The sequence below is a fragment of the Rhincodon typus genome, chromosome 2, assembly GCF_021869965.1.
Source record: "Rhincodon typus isolate 14 chromosome 2, sRhiTyp1.1, whole genome shotgun sequence".
NCBI classification, from domain to species: domain Eukaryota; kingdom Metazoa; phylum Chordata; class Chondrichthyes; order Orectolobiformes; family Rhincodontidae; genus Rhincodon; species Rhincodon typus.
Genome location: NC_063333.1, coordinates 83,758,737 through 83,771,054, shown reverse-complemented (window position 1 = coordinate 83,771,054; position 12,318 = coordinate 83,758,737). Strand labels below are relative to the sequence as shown.

General features: G+C 38.2%; 1 protein-coding gene and 1 long non-coding RNA gene across 2 annotated transcripts in view; both read left to right on the top strand.

Annotated features, from left to right (window-relative positions):
- Nucleotides 1-11,665, top strand: part of LOC125485665 — a 19,953-nt gene extending 8,288 nt beyond the window's left edge. The window contains exons 2-3 of the long non-coding RNA XR_007264382.1: nt 6,018-6,117; nt 11,477-11,665. This is a non-coding gene — a long non-coding RNA (uncharacterized LOC125485665). The remainder of the gene's footprint in view (nt 1-6,017; nt 6,118-11,476) is intronic.
- Nucleotides 1-12,318, top strand: part of LOC109931812 (histone deacetylase 9-like) — a 948,406-nt gene that overhangs the window by 55,125 nt on the left and 880,963 nt on the right. The window lies entirely within an intron of this gene.

The following is a 12,318-nucleotide window of genomic DNA, read 5'->3' as shown; positions in this document are numbered from 1 at the left end:
CCCCCCCCCCCCCCCCCCCCCAAAATCCCTTTCACCAAATGCCATCAGTACCTTTTACCACTCCTCATTCTTCCCATTGCTTTTTCTTTCCTCTTCCATACCCCAGTCTAAATGCAACATGTTCATTACTTCAGGCTCAATTGCTGCTGCTGCTGCTGCCGCCACTTCATGTTCAGGGCCTGTTGTGGCAGCCTCATCTGCCTGTCTGTTGCCCAGTTGAATAGGATCTGTTCCTTTCTGATGTGCTGTAACCTTTATCACTGCTTCCTCCAGTAGCCTAGCAGCTCCCACTAATTCCTTAATTACTGTCTCATTCTGTATATGTCTTCCTCCTGAGTTGATACACCCTCTTCAATTCTATATTACCATATAATAACATAAAGCTACAATGGCTTGCCTGCTGTCTTTGTAAGTGTTAGCTTGTTGAGTGTAGTGTCACATTGTGTGCTTATCTGTACCCAATATTTCAATTTCTTTTCAAAGGTCTTGTTTGTTCTTTCTACCACACCTGAACATGTGAATGTGTTACTAATCATCTGGTATTGTCCACATTACCTTGATCAGTAATAATCCATAGGAGAAATTGTTACTAATGCTAATTCTTAAAGTATTTAGATATAAATGTGTTAATTACCAAATCAAATGCATTTACAACTCTCTTTCCTTACACTGCATCCAACTTGTGACAATTCATAGAAATAAGAAATATCCACAAGTTCTCAAAACAAAGCACGTTTACTATTTCTATCTTCTCATGAGACTTAAATCATCTGCGCAATATTCTTAATGAAAATCAAACAATTCTCTTTGATCCCAGGTGCTAACAGGTTTGAACATGCCTATCTTTTACATTTATAAACCAATGGGAGTTCCCTATAAATGTCAACTCTTAACTGATATCAGGACAAAATTTCCTTGTTTCTCGCATGCATCATTCATTGGTCAATCTCTACTTTTAGCCAAAATATTCAACTCTTTAGTACTTGCCACCTGCTTGGATCTGAAGTCGAACTCACTCGGGTATAATAAAAACCAAAAGAGCTGCGGATGCTGTAAATCAGGAACAAAAACAAAGTTGCAAGAAAAGCTCAGCAGGTCTGGCAGCATTTGTGAAGGAAAAAAACAGTTAACGTTTCAGGTCCAGTGACCCTTTAAGCTCTGGTATAAACTTGCTTAATAGGATTGTAGAATAGCATACCATTGATGACTACTATCCAGGCTTATCTGTCCTTTTGTGCTAATTTTAGGAACATGGTTGAAGGGAACAGAATTCACACTGGAAACTTAATGATAACAAGACAGTGGGAAGGGGTGGATTGCAACTTATTCAAAATGTTACATGTAAAATTCAGCCCTCTATTTTTAGATTAATATTAACTTTTTTGCAATAGGAACAGTTCGGAAAGGTTTACTCAATTGTTCCATGGAATGAAGACATTATCTAAGAGACAAGGTTGGGCTGATTCACCTTGTATCTGTTAGGGTTTAGAGAGATGCGTTGTGAAGCTTATAAGATTCTGAGTGGACTTGACAGGCCAGATGCTGAAAGCACATCCTCCTTTTGGGAGTGAGTACAACTAGGGGACTCAGTTTCTTTTAAAAACAAAAAAGGCCTCCAATTTAAACTAGAGATGACGAGTTTTTTTTCCTCATACAGAGTCCATAAGATCATAATAAATAGGAACAGGAGTAGTCCATTCAGCTCCTTAAGCCCCCTCCTCTACTCATTAAGATCATGGCTGACCTGATGTTCCTCACATCCACTTTTCCTGCATTTTCTTCATAACCCTTGATGCCCTTATTGATTAAGAATCTACCTCAACCTTAAATATACCCATGGACTCTTCCCCACAGCTCTCTGTGGCAAGGAGTTCCAAAGATTCTCAATCCTCAGAAGAAATTTCCCCTCATCTCAATATTAAATTCGTACCCCTTTGTGCTGAGACTGTGTCCTCTGGTCCTAGACTCTCCATGAGGGAAACATTGTCTCAGCATTTACCCTGTCAAGCCCCTTAAGAATCCTATATGTTTCAAAGAGATCACCTCATGATCTGCTGAACTCTAGTGCGTAAAGTCTCAAACTGTTTAACTTTTGCTCATAAGACAATCCCTACATACTTTGGCTCATCTTAGTGAACCTTCTCTGAACTGCTTCCAATTAAATGGTATCTTTCCTTAAATAAGGGGACAAAAGCTGCTTAGTGTACTCTGTGATCTCACCAGCACCTTGTACAGTTACTGTAAGAGTTCTCTACTCTTCATCCGAGTGCTAGCTTTCTGTTTCATGCACAAAATCCCGCCCCGTACCTTTTCTGTTGCAGCTTTCTGCAGTTTTTCTCCATTTAAGTAATACTCTCATTTAATTCTCCATTCCCAAAAAGAACAAATTCAGATTTTCCCACATTTTATTCTATTTGTCAATTTGTATTAACCTATCAATATCTCTCTGAAAACTGTATGTATCTGTCTAGCAACTTGTCTTTCCATGTATTTTGTGTTGTCTGCAAATTTTGTAACAGTACTTCTGTTTCCTTCCTCTAAGTCATTAATATGCATTGTAAACTTTTGCAGTCCCAGCACTGATCCCTGTAGAACTCCAGGTTATGGGTTGCCAGCTGGAAGGGTCCTGACCTGAAACGTCAACTCTCCTGCTCCTCTGATGCTGCCTGACCTGCTGTGTTCCTCCAGCTCCACACTGTATTGACTCTGATTCCAGCATCTGCAGTTCTTGCTATCTCCCTTATCCCCACTTGCTGTTTCCTTCCTGTTAGCCAGTTCTCTATAAGTGCCAATCTGCTACCTCCAACACCATGGGTTTTTATCTTGTGACTTAATCTTTTGTGAGGTACCTTGTCAAACACCTGCAAGTCCAAACACACTATATCTACAGTTTCTCTTCTATCTTATCTGATCTGGATTTCCTTGAAAAACTCTAATAAATTTCCCTTTCATGAAGCCATGCTGACTCTGCTTGATTTAGATTATGATTTTCCAGATGTGTTGCTATTACTTCCTCATTGGATTCCAACATTTTTCCAATAATAAATGTTAGGCTAATTGGACTGTAGTTACCTGCTTTTTGCCTCCTTCCCTTTTTGAATGGGGGTATCACATTGACAGTTTTCCAATCCTCTGATACTTTTCCAGAATCCAAGAACTTTTGGAAAATTACTATCAATGCATCCACTGTCTCTGTAGCCACTACAGAGATGCAAGCCATTAGGGCCATTGAGCGTATCTGTCTACAACCCTATTTTAGCGATGGTCCTTAATTCGTCCCTCGTATTCTTTAGTATTAATGGGAAGTTTGAACTAACTTCCAGTCATTTAGTGTGTCGAATTCTCTCCCCCAGAGTACTATGGAGTCAGTCATAGAATGTTTTTAAGACTGAGTTAGACCTATTCTTAATACATAAGGAAATAAAAGGTTATAGAGGTAGAAGTATAGATAGAAAAGTAGAGCTGAGGCCCCAATCGGATTAGCTGCAATCTCATTAAATTGTGGTGAAGACTCAAGGGATCAAATGGCCTATTCCAGCATCTGGTTTGTAATTTCATTGGTATCAAGTGGTTTCAGTGTCTCATAGGGTTGCATAACATACAAATGTTAAACAGTTACCTTGTAAACTTAACGTGAGTACAGCTAAATAGATCTGCAGATCTTGCCCACTTCTAACATTTCATTGAATATGAAGTAATATTGAATTATACTGGTGAAGTTGTTTATCAACTGCAGCCATAATGTGCACATTTACCTCTGTTGATAAGGTAGCTCATTAACTTAGCTTTTTGACAGGCGGAAAGTGCAATTCAGAAAGTGAAGGAGACCTGTAATCCTGATGAAGTACTGAATGACATGAGGGGATAAAGGGACGGTAATTTCTGGCAATGGCAGATATCTTTGTTGAATATCACTACGATGAAATGTTTGAATGCTAAAGTTTGAGAAGCTTAACATGTAACATAGTACCAAATTAAAGTAAGTGACCTTCAAATACTTCGTTAATTTAAGTCCTGTTGGTAGAATAGAGACAGTTTGTTTGTATATTTTATATATATTATGTGTATATATATAAAATAAAAATAGCATTTTATTTCCAAATACCTTGATGATAAAATTATTTATGAAGTATTCCCATTTTTCCTGCCATCTATAATGCCTGTAGGTGGTGATGTAAAGGCCCTTTACGATTGTTGCGGAATACTGGGTCCATATAACAATATTGTGTACTAAATATTGCTCTTGAGGCACTATGCACTTCTACACTGAAGCTATCTTGCAGCAAACTAGTTTCTTTGTATCTAAAGTGAAATAATTGGTTCTAAACATGCATAAAACATCTGTGAATTATGCTAACAAAAATAGAAAATGCTGTAATTAGTAGATCAGATAGTATCCAAGACTGAGTAAACTGTGAACATTTCGGGTCACTTATCTTTCAACAAAAATTATAGAAGTTAGAGATTTAGCAATTTGGCAAAAGCAGAAGCAAGGAAAAAGAAATGAAGGACAGGAAATAACAAAAGCAAATTTTTATCTTCAGGTGGAAGGTAAAGTCAATTAAAGGACAAAAAGGATACCACTGTGAATTAAAAGTGGATGTTTCTTTTCTCTTATTGTCAGACCAGACCCTGCTCTTCAAACTTGTGAATTTCTCTTGCAGATTGTAATAGGGGAAAATAATGACATTGTAGTTGTCATAATTTTATAAAACCAAGCAATTATTCATCAGTATTTAATGAGGCAATCTCCAAGATGCTTAGTGTTAAACACGACCACACTGAGGAGTCGACACATGGTTGGCATCAGTTTGTCTTAATTCTGCCTCCTGCACTGGAAATATGCCTGAATTGGCATATAGTACATTTGGTGGTCATAAGACAAAATTGTTAACATTTTTCTGTAAGAAACCATCCTGTTGTTTACTGTAGTGAAATACCAAAGGCAAGTATGCATTGAGAGAACTACTGCAACCACTTCCATTCTTCTTTCACTACCCTCTTCCAAATAAGGACAAGCCAGATCCTACCTTAGATTATCTCCCTCCCTTGTTCTGCCCAGATTATTAGTGATGAATGAATTTTGATAATTTAAGAGTGGAATAAAATAAAAGCAGGCATAAGCCATAAGCTCCTTGAGCCCGCAATATCATTCAATCAACTTATGCTTGATATTTAATCTCAACTCCTCTTCACACACTATCTCAATATCCTTTTATTCCTTTCGAGTCCAATAATCTATGGCTTTCATTTTTAGTTAAACTCAACAACAAATTCTGAACAGTTTGTTAGAATAGAGACTTCGAGAGGTTCCCGATCTTCCAAGTGAAGAATTTTCTGCTCATTCTAGTTCAAAATTGTCCACCCCTAATCTTGAGACTCTATGCCTGACCTCCCAATCCCTAGGTTTACAACACACTAGCCCCAGAAAAAACATTATCTTGAACGTTTCCAGAATGATGTTAAGTTTTGATGAGGTGATCTTTTGTTCTTTTAAATACCATAGAATATAATCAATCCTACTTGGTCTCTCACGAAAATGCAGTCACTCCAAGAATCAGTACAATGCACCTTCATTGCGTTCCCTTTTTTAGAGCAGAGATACAGTATTTTACAGATTTACTTGTATAATTATTTGATTTATTATTCAACACGCAAACATGTTTGTATATAGGCAGAGGTTTTACCTGTATGACAGCAATGTTGAAAACATTTTTGTCTTTGAAATACTTTGGAACTTCGTGAGGATGTGAAAGGTACTATTTAAAAATTTAAGGTATCACCTCAGCTCACACCCACCATTCCTATGTTTTCTAGCAGTTTCTGACATTGTAAGGTGGTCTATTTGGGTCACCTTACTTTATGTGTAACGTACTGAGAGACTTTTAGGTTCATTGTTTTCTAACCTAGTTTGTGCAACTGTTGCAAGTTTTTGTGTGTGGCTGAGTCAACATTTTTCAAATGTTGCTGACTGGCAAATTTTCAACTGTTAATTCATGTTTTATTTTAATCTGCAGGAAGTAGATAGGCTCAAGCTTGCTGCGAACTTCGGAAAACTTTGCACGATCCCCCTAGACAGTATTCTTATGAACAATGTTGCATTACAATTTTTCATGGGTAAGTGCTTTCTTAAACTCCTGCATTCAGCAATAATTAGGGATATAAATATTAAATGTTTAAGTAGAGTTTAGATTCTGACATATTTCTACAGTGGAAGTAAAATTAAGTTTTAAGTTTTCATTTAATTTATTAGTGATTATAATTTCTTTCCATTTCACTAAAGTAATATGTTGCAAAATTGCATCATGCTTTTTTTAAAATGAAATGCACACAATCCAAACCTGTGCAGGTTAGGTGGATTGGCCATTCTAAATTGTCCACAGAGGCCAACAATGTGCAGGCTAGTTGGGTTAGCCATGGGAAATGCAGGATAGGTTTACGGGGTTAGGGTTTTGTTGTGGGGCTGAGGGGTTGGGGGCTGAGAGAGAATCTGGGTGGGATGCTCTTTGGAGGGTTGGTGTGAACTTGATGGGCTGAATGGCATCTGTCCACCTAACAGGAATTCTGTGATACTATATAATCTATATATCAATGTTATTCACCACAATGCACCATACTTCAGCTGCATGTAACGAATTTAGACAAACTTTGTGAAGTGACTGTACATTATATCCTTCAAGGCTGCATGTTTGTGACGTACTTCCTTCAAGTTTTCAAGGTACCTGTGCTTGATGATTCAGCAAGAAGCCTCTGTGCAAGTTTGCCTGTGCTTCAAAACATCTAGGAGTTTCGTTTTTTGAATAGACTGTGAGCTTTGCCAAGATCACAGAGGATGTCATTTGAAAGGTTTTTTTTTTTTTTGCAGTTAACATGCTATAGCAGTACGTAGTGTGAGGGATTTATGACCCGTTGCAAATTGTTTTGCCTCTATGTAAGCATAAAAAAGTACTTAATACAGAGCACGACTAATGCTGATAGTTGGTTTGAACTAGACTCCAACATCTTGCAATAATACAGAGCCTTTAACTTCGGATGGATTTAGTGATGTGATCCTTATTACTGAATTTCCAGCCTTTGACCTATACTTGTAGTTCCTATATTTATTTGATTGACGTAGTTAAGACTGTGACCAGATCTTGTTACGTATAGGTACGGACTGCTTTAATATTTGAGTTGCTATAGAAGATTGAAATAATCAGCAAATACCCCACACTTGACACTATTGTGGAGGAAAGATCACTGAAGGAACAGTTAAAGCTGGTTAGGCCTAGGACACAACCCAGAGGAACACATGCGATGATACCCTGGGGCTGTGATGATTGGCACCCAACGTCCACAGCAATCTCCCTTTGTGTTTGGTATGACACTGTCCAATAGAGAGCTTTTCCTTCTATTCTGATGTACTTGGAAGCAGAGACAAAAAAGAACCAGTGGATGTGATTTGAATATTCCATACGGCTTTCGATAATGTTTTAAATAAAAGTAGAGTGTATAGGATCAAAAGGGATATTTTAGCACGGATTGAAAATTGGTTCATGAGCAGAATACAGAATAGAAATAAACAAACGGTTTTCAGGATGGCAGGCTGTTACTAGTGGGATACTGCAATGGTCAGTGTGAGGTCCACAACTATTGACAGTCTATAAACAATTTGAATGTGGAGAACAATTATAATATTTCAAAATTTGCTGGTGACACCAAATTAGATGGAAACGCAAGTTGAGGTGGCTATAACGAGGCTTCAGGAGGATTTGGACAAGTTAAGTGGACTGGAATATGGCCAATGGAATATAATGTGAATAGATGTAAAATTATTCTTTCTACAGGAATTTTTTATATTGGGAGAAAAAAACCAGAAATGTAGAATATTTTGAAAATAGTGAGCAATTGTGAAATTCTGGTGTCTAAATGGACCTCCAAGTCCTTGTCAATGCACAACTAAAAGTTAGCATGCAGTTGCAGCAAGCCATTAGGACAGTAAATGGTATGTTGGCATTCATTTCATGGGGATATGGGTTTAAATGGAAGTAAAGATGTCTTGCTGGAATTGTATCATGCCTGGAATATTGTGTACAGTTTTGGTCTCCTTTCCTAAGGAAGGACATACTTGTCATTGAAGGAGTTCAAGGGAGGTTCACCAGATTAATCTCCGGAATGATGAAATTGTAGGTGATCACATTGAAGCTTGTACACTTTTATAACGTTTGACAGGATGGATATCAATAAATTGTTCCCCTGGCTGCTGACTCTAGAACCAGGGGATATAATCTCAGAATAAGGGACAGGCCATTTAAGACTGAGATGAGGGGAAATTTCTTCACTCGCATGATAGTGGATCTTTTGGAATTTGCTGCTCCAGAGGGCTGTGGAAGCTCCATCATCTTGCAGGTTCAAGACAGAAATCAATAGATTTCTGGAGTGGAGGCAAAATGGCGTTGAAGACACAATTAGCTCTGATCCAGAATGGTTGAGCAGACTTGATGGGCTGCATAGCCTATGCCCCTTCCTGTGCTCCTCTGTTCGTTTCTGTAGTTGCAGTAAAACCTGACTCTGTCTGAACTAACAAATCCTCCAGTACTTTTGCTGTTCTACTCTAATTCTTCCCCTCATGTGCACCTGAGCCCCTTGTCATGTCCAAAATTGAAAATGGTTAGCGAGTGAGCTTGCCTTATGAGATCCCTGCAGTACTTGCTTGGTTTTCCTTGACCGACTGTATGCTCCTGCCCTATGCTGTGACCATTTCTCTAAAAAAGCTATTCTCCTTCGCTTCCTATTCACTGCCTTGTGAATGCATCACAATAACTTCAGCTATTACTCGAGTTCCAGAACCTGCAGCTTTGGCTTCTGCAGTTGTTAGTGGCTTCCTGTAAGGCTGTTTGTCTAGATTGAGTGATGTATCCATAATTTTGTCACATTTCACCTGGTCAAGCTGCTATGTTGTGGCATAACTTAAACTGTTTATTATAAGTGGAATAACTTGGCACTTATTCACTAGTCAGTTTCTTCCCCAATACCAGTGTGGGAAGCAAATTCCAAATTGAGTGATAAAGGTAGAAAAATTAAGCATCTCGCCTCCTTTCACCTCCAATCCCTCCGTTCATTGAACTCCTTCACTTACTAAACTTGAAGCTCCTCATTGAGCCCAAGCTATATTGAATCTAATCTGCACTCCGACCCCTGTATTGAACTGCCTGAAATTCGAGTCAGAAACCAAATTGATGAAGCTAATGTATTCCCTGCGGAAGGCTGGAGAAAACGTTAACTAATTCAGAAAGATTCTCTCACACACCACAGTCTCAATTTATCACTCTTTCCAACCATACTGTGTTATAGAAAAATATTAAGTTGTAGAGACACAAAATGATTTGCGTGTCTGTGACTGCAAATTAGTGTGGACAAGTATAGAAAGTAATTGAACCCATGAAATGTTCTTTAACACAAGATTTCAAATAACAAAGGGTGAAACTTAAGTTATGCAGAATTTTGTTGAGATTCCATTTGGTGTACAACACTGACTTTTGTGCAGAAACTTGTAAAAAATGTTTCAGCCCTAGAAGCTGTATGATGCCCATTTAGCAGAATAATGCCAGGCTGTGAGAAGTAACATTTTAACGACAAATCAAATAGTCTTGGTACATATTCCTTTGAGTTTGAATGGTTGAGAGCAATTCTAGTTGAAGTATTATCATAACCATAAGTCCTCATTTTACCCACCCCAAACTGCTTTAATTTCAGTTTAAGGTACCTGGCTGGTGGATTTATTTGGTGGGCAGTACCTATCGCATGTGGAGGACCGGAGTGCTTAATACACTTGTTGTGGCTAGCAGTTGTTTCTGGTGGTTGGATGCAGTGTTGGTGGAAAACAAAGATATAGGAAGCGAAGGAGAATCCACCAACTGCTATCTTTGGCTGATGGGAAGAATGATGATGGCCTATTAGGTAGGGATGAGATGATAGAATTTAATAAATATGACAAAAGAGTGGGGACATCATTTGGTACAGCTTATCGCTAGAAATCTATTGTTTTGAGCTAAAAATGGAGATTTGTAGACAGATGTTTTAGAAAAACTATCTGGCATGTATTTAAAAAAAATTCATAGATCTTGATTCTGGAGGTGAAGAAGACAGTAGTTTATACCTTGCAAAGTTTTTACACAGTCTAACTTAAAAAGGGCATGTCACCACATTTAAACTCCAGAAAGGAGCAGCCTTAATATTGATATAGAATTGTAATGAATAAAATAAGATCAAAGACACAGAAGCAGAATTAGGCCATTTGACCTGTCAAGTCTGTTTCAACATTTGATCATGGCTGTTAAGTTTCTCAAACCTATTCTCCTGCCTTCTCCCCATAACCCTCTATCTCCTTACCAATCAAGAATCTATCTATCATTGTCATAAATACACTGAATGACTTGGCCTTCATACCCTTCCTCAGCAAAAGATCCACAGATGCAGCACCCTCTGATAAAGTACTCCTCATCTTCGTTCAAAAGATTGTCCCTTCACTCTGAAGCTGTGCCGTGGGGTTCTATTCTCTCCTACTAGTGGAAACATCTCCTCCATGCCCACTCTATTCAGGCCTGTCAGTATTCTGTAAATTTCAATCAGATCCCCCCCGCCCTCATCCATCTAAACTCCAAGTACAGACCCAGAGTACTTGACCATTCCTCATACAAGCCCTTCATTCTCAGGATCATTCTTGTCAAACTCATCTTAACTCCTTTCAACACGAGCCCATCCTTACTAGATGTAGGGCCCAAAACTGCTCACAATATTCTGAATACGGTCTGATCAGAGGCTTTTACAGCCTCACCAGTACATTTTTGCCCATCTGTTCTAGCCCTCTGGAAATGAATGCGAACATTGCATTTGCCTTCCTAACTGCAAACTGAATGTTCATGTTAACCTTAATAGAATCCTCTTACCTTATTTAATAGACTCCAGTGTAGTATCTTGTCAAAGGCTTCTGGAAACCCAAATAGATCATGTCCACTGGCCCCTCTTTATCTAATTTGTTTGTTACCACCTCAAAGACTGCTAACAGATCTGTCAGGCGTGACCTCTCCTTGACGAAGCCATGCTTATTCAGTCCTATTTTACCACATCCAAGTACTATCACAATCTCATCATTGATAATGGACCCTAAAATCTTACCATCAACAGACGTCAGGTTAACTGGCCTATAGTTTCCTGTCTTTTGCCTTCTCCCTTCTTAAACAGGGATGTTACGTTAGAAAGCTTCCAGTCTTTTGTTTTGCTTTGACCACATATGGACCAACTGCACAAAGCAAATGTTTAGTTTTCCTGCAATGTTCAATTTAATTTTGATTTTTTTTTTTGTTTATCTTACGGAATTCATATTAGAAGTAAAACCAATAAAACATTTGAGAGAAATTATTTTATTGGGTCAACTTAAGTGAAACTGAGTAAATTGCCATAGACCATTAAAAAGTAACTGTTATCCTGGTTGCAGAGTATATGCAGCAAACTGGGGGACAGGCACATCTCTTTTTCTGGTTAACCGTGGAAGGATACAGAGTTACTGCACAGCAGCAGCTCGACGTTTTGCGAAGTGCACAAAAGGATGGAAAAAGACAGAGCAATCAAACCAAAGGACTATTGCGTGCTGCAGCTGTTGGTGTTTATGATCAGTATTTGTCAGAAAAGGTAAATTTATACCATTCTCTTAGCTTGAAATAGAGTCCATAATATGCTTCCACGTGTCATACTGTCTTATCATTTTAGTCAAATGGTTATGACTTGAAACTGTAGTTCAGGAACTTGAAAACATATTTTTGCTGGACACTTTTATGCAGCATTTTTATGTGGTCTTTTGGTTAAAATCTTAATCTGTCTGCTGATTTCAAATTTCGCATGGCACAATTTGAAGAAGAGTAGGGAAGTCCTCTTGAATAGTTGGCCAACATTTTGTACTCAACAAACAATCTTGAAAACAAGACGCAGATTATGATATCATTTATTTCATTGTTGTCTGTGGGGCTGAATGTCTTGCCTCTGCTGAAAAATGCTCTTGTAAAGGAATGTTCTTGTATTTCAAGTTTAAATGTTATCTTTACCTTCTGTTCTGTGTAACATCAGTGGTTTTTTCCAGGTTAATTGAAGTGGTTACCATAACTGAACTGTTTGAACTATGCCTAGCAATTTGTGACTGTCAAGTTAATTATCCATCAGAACATTAGCCTGCTCAAAAGGACACATTCTAAGGAGTCATCATAGTTTAATAATTTATTCAATGATTTTTGAGGGCAAGGAAAATATTTTGACTCGTTTTTGCAACCCACTGAATGAGGAGTT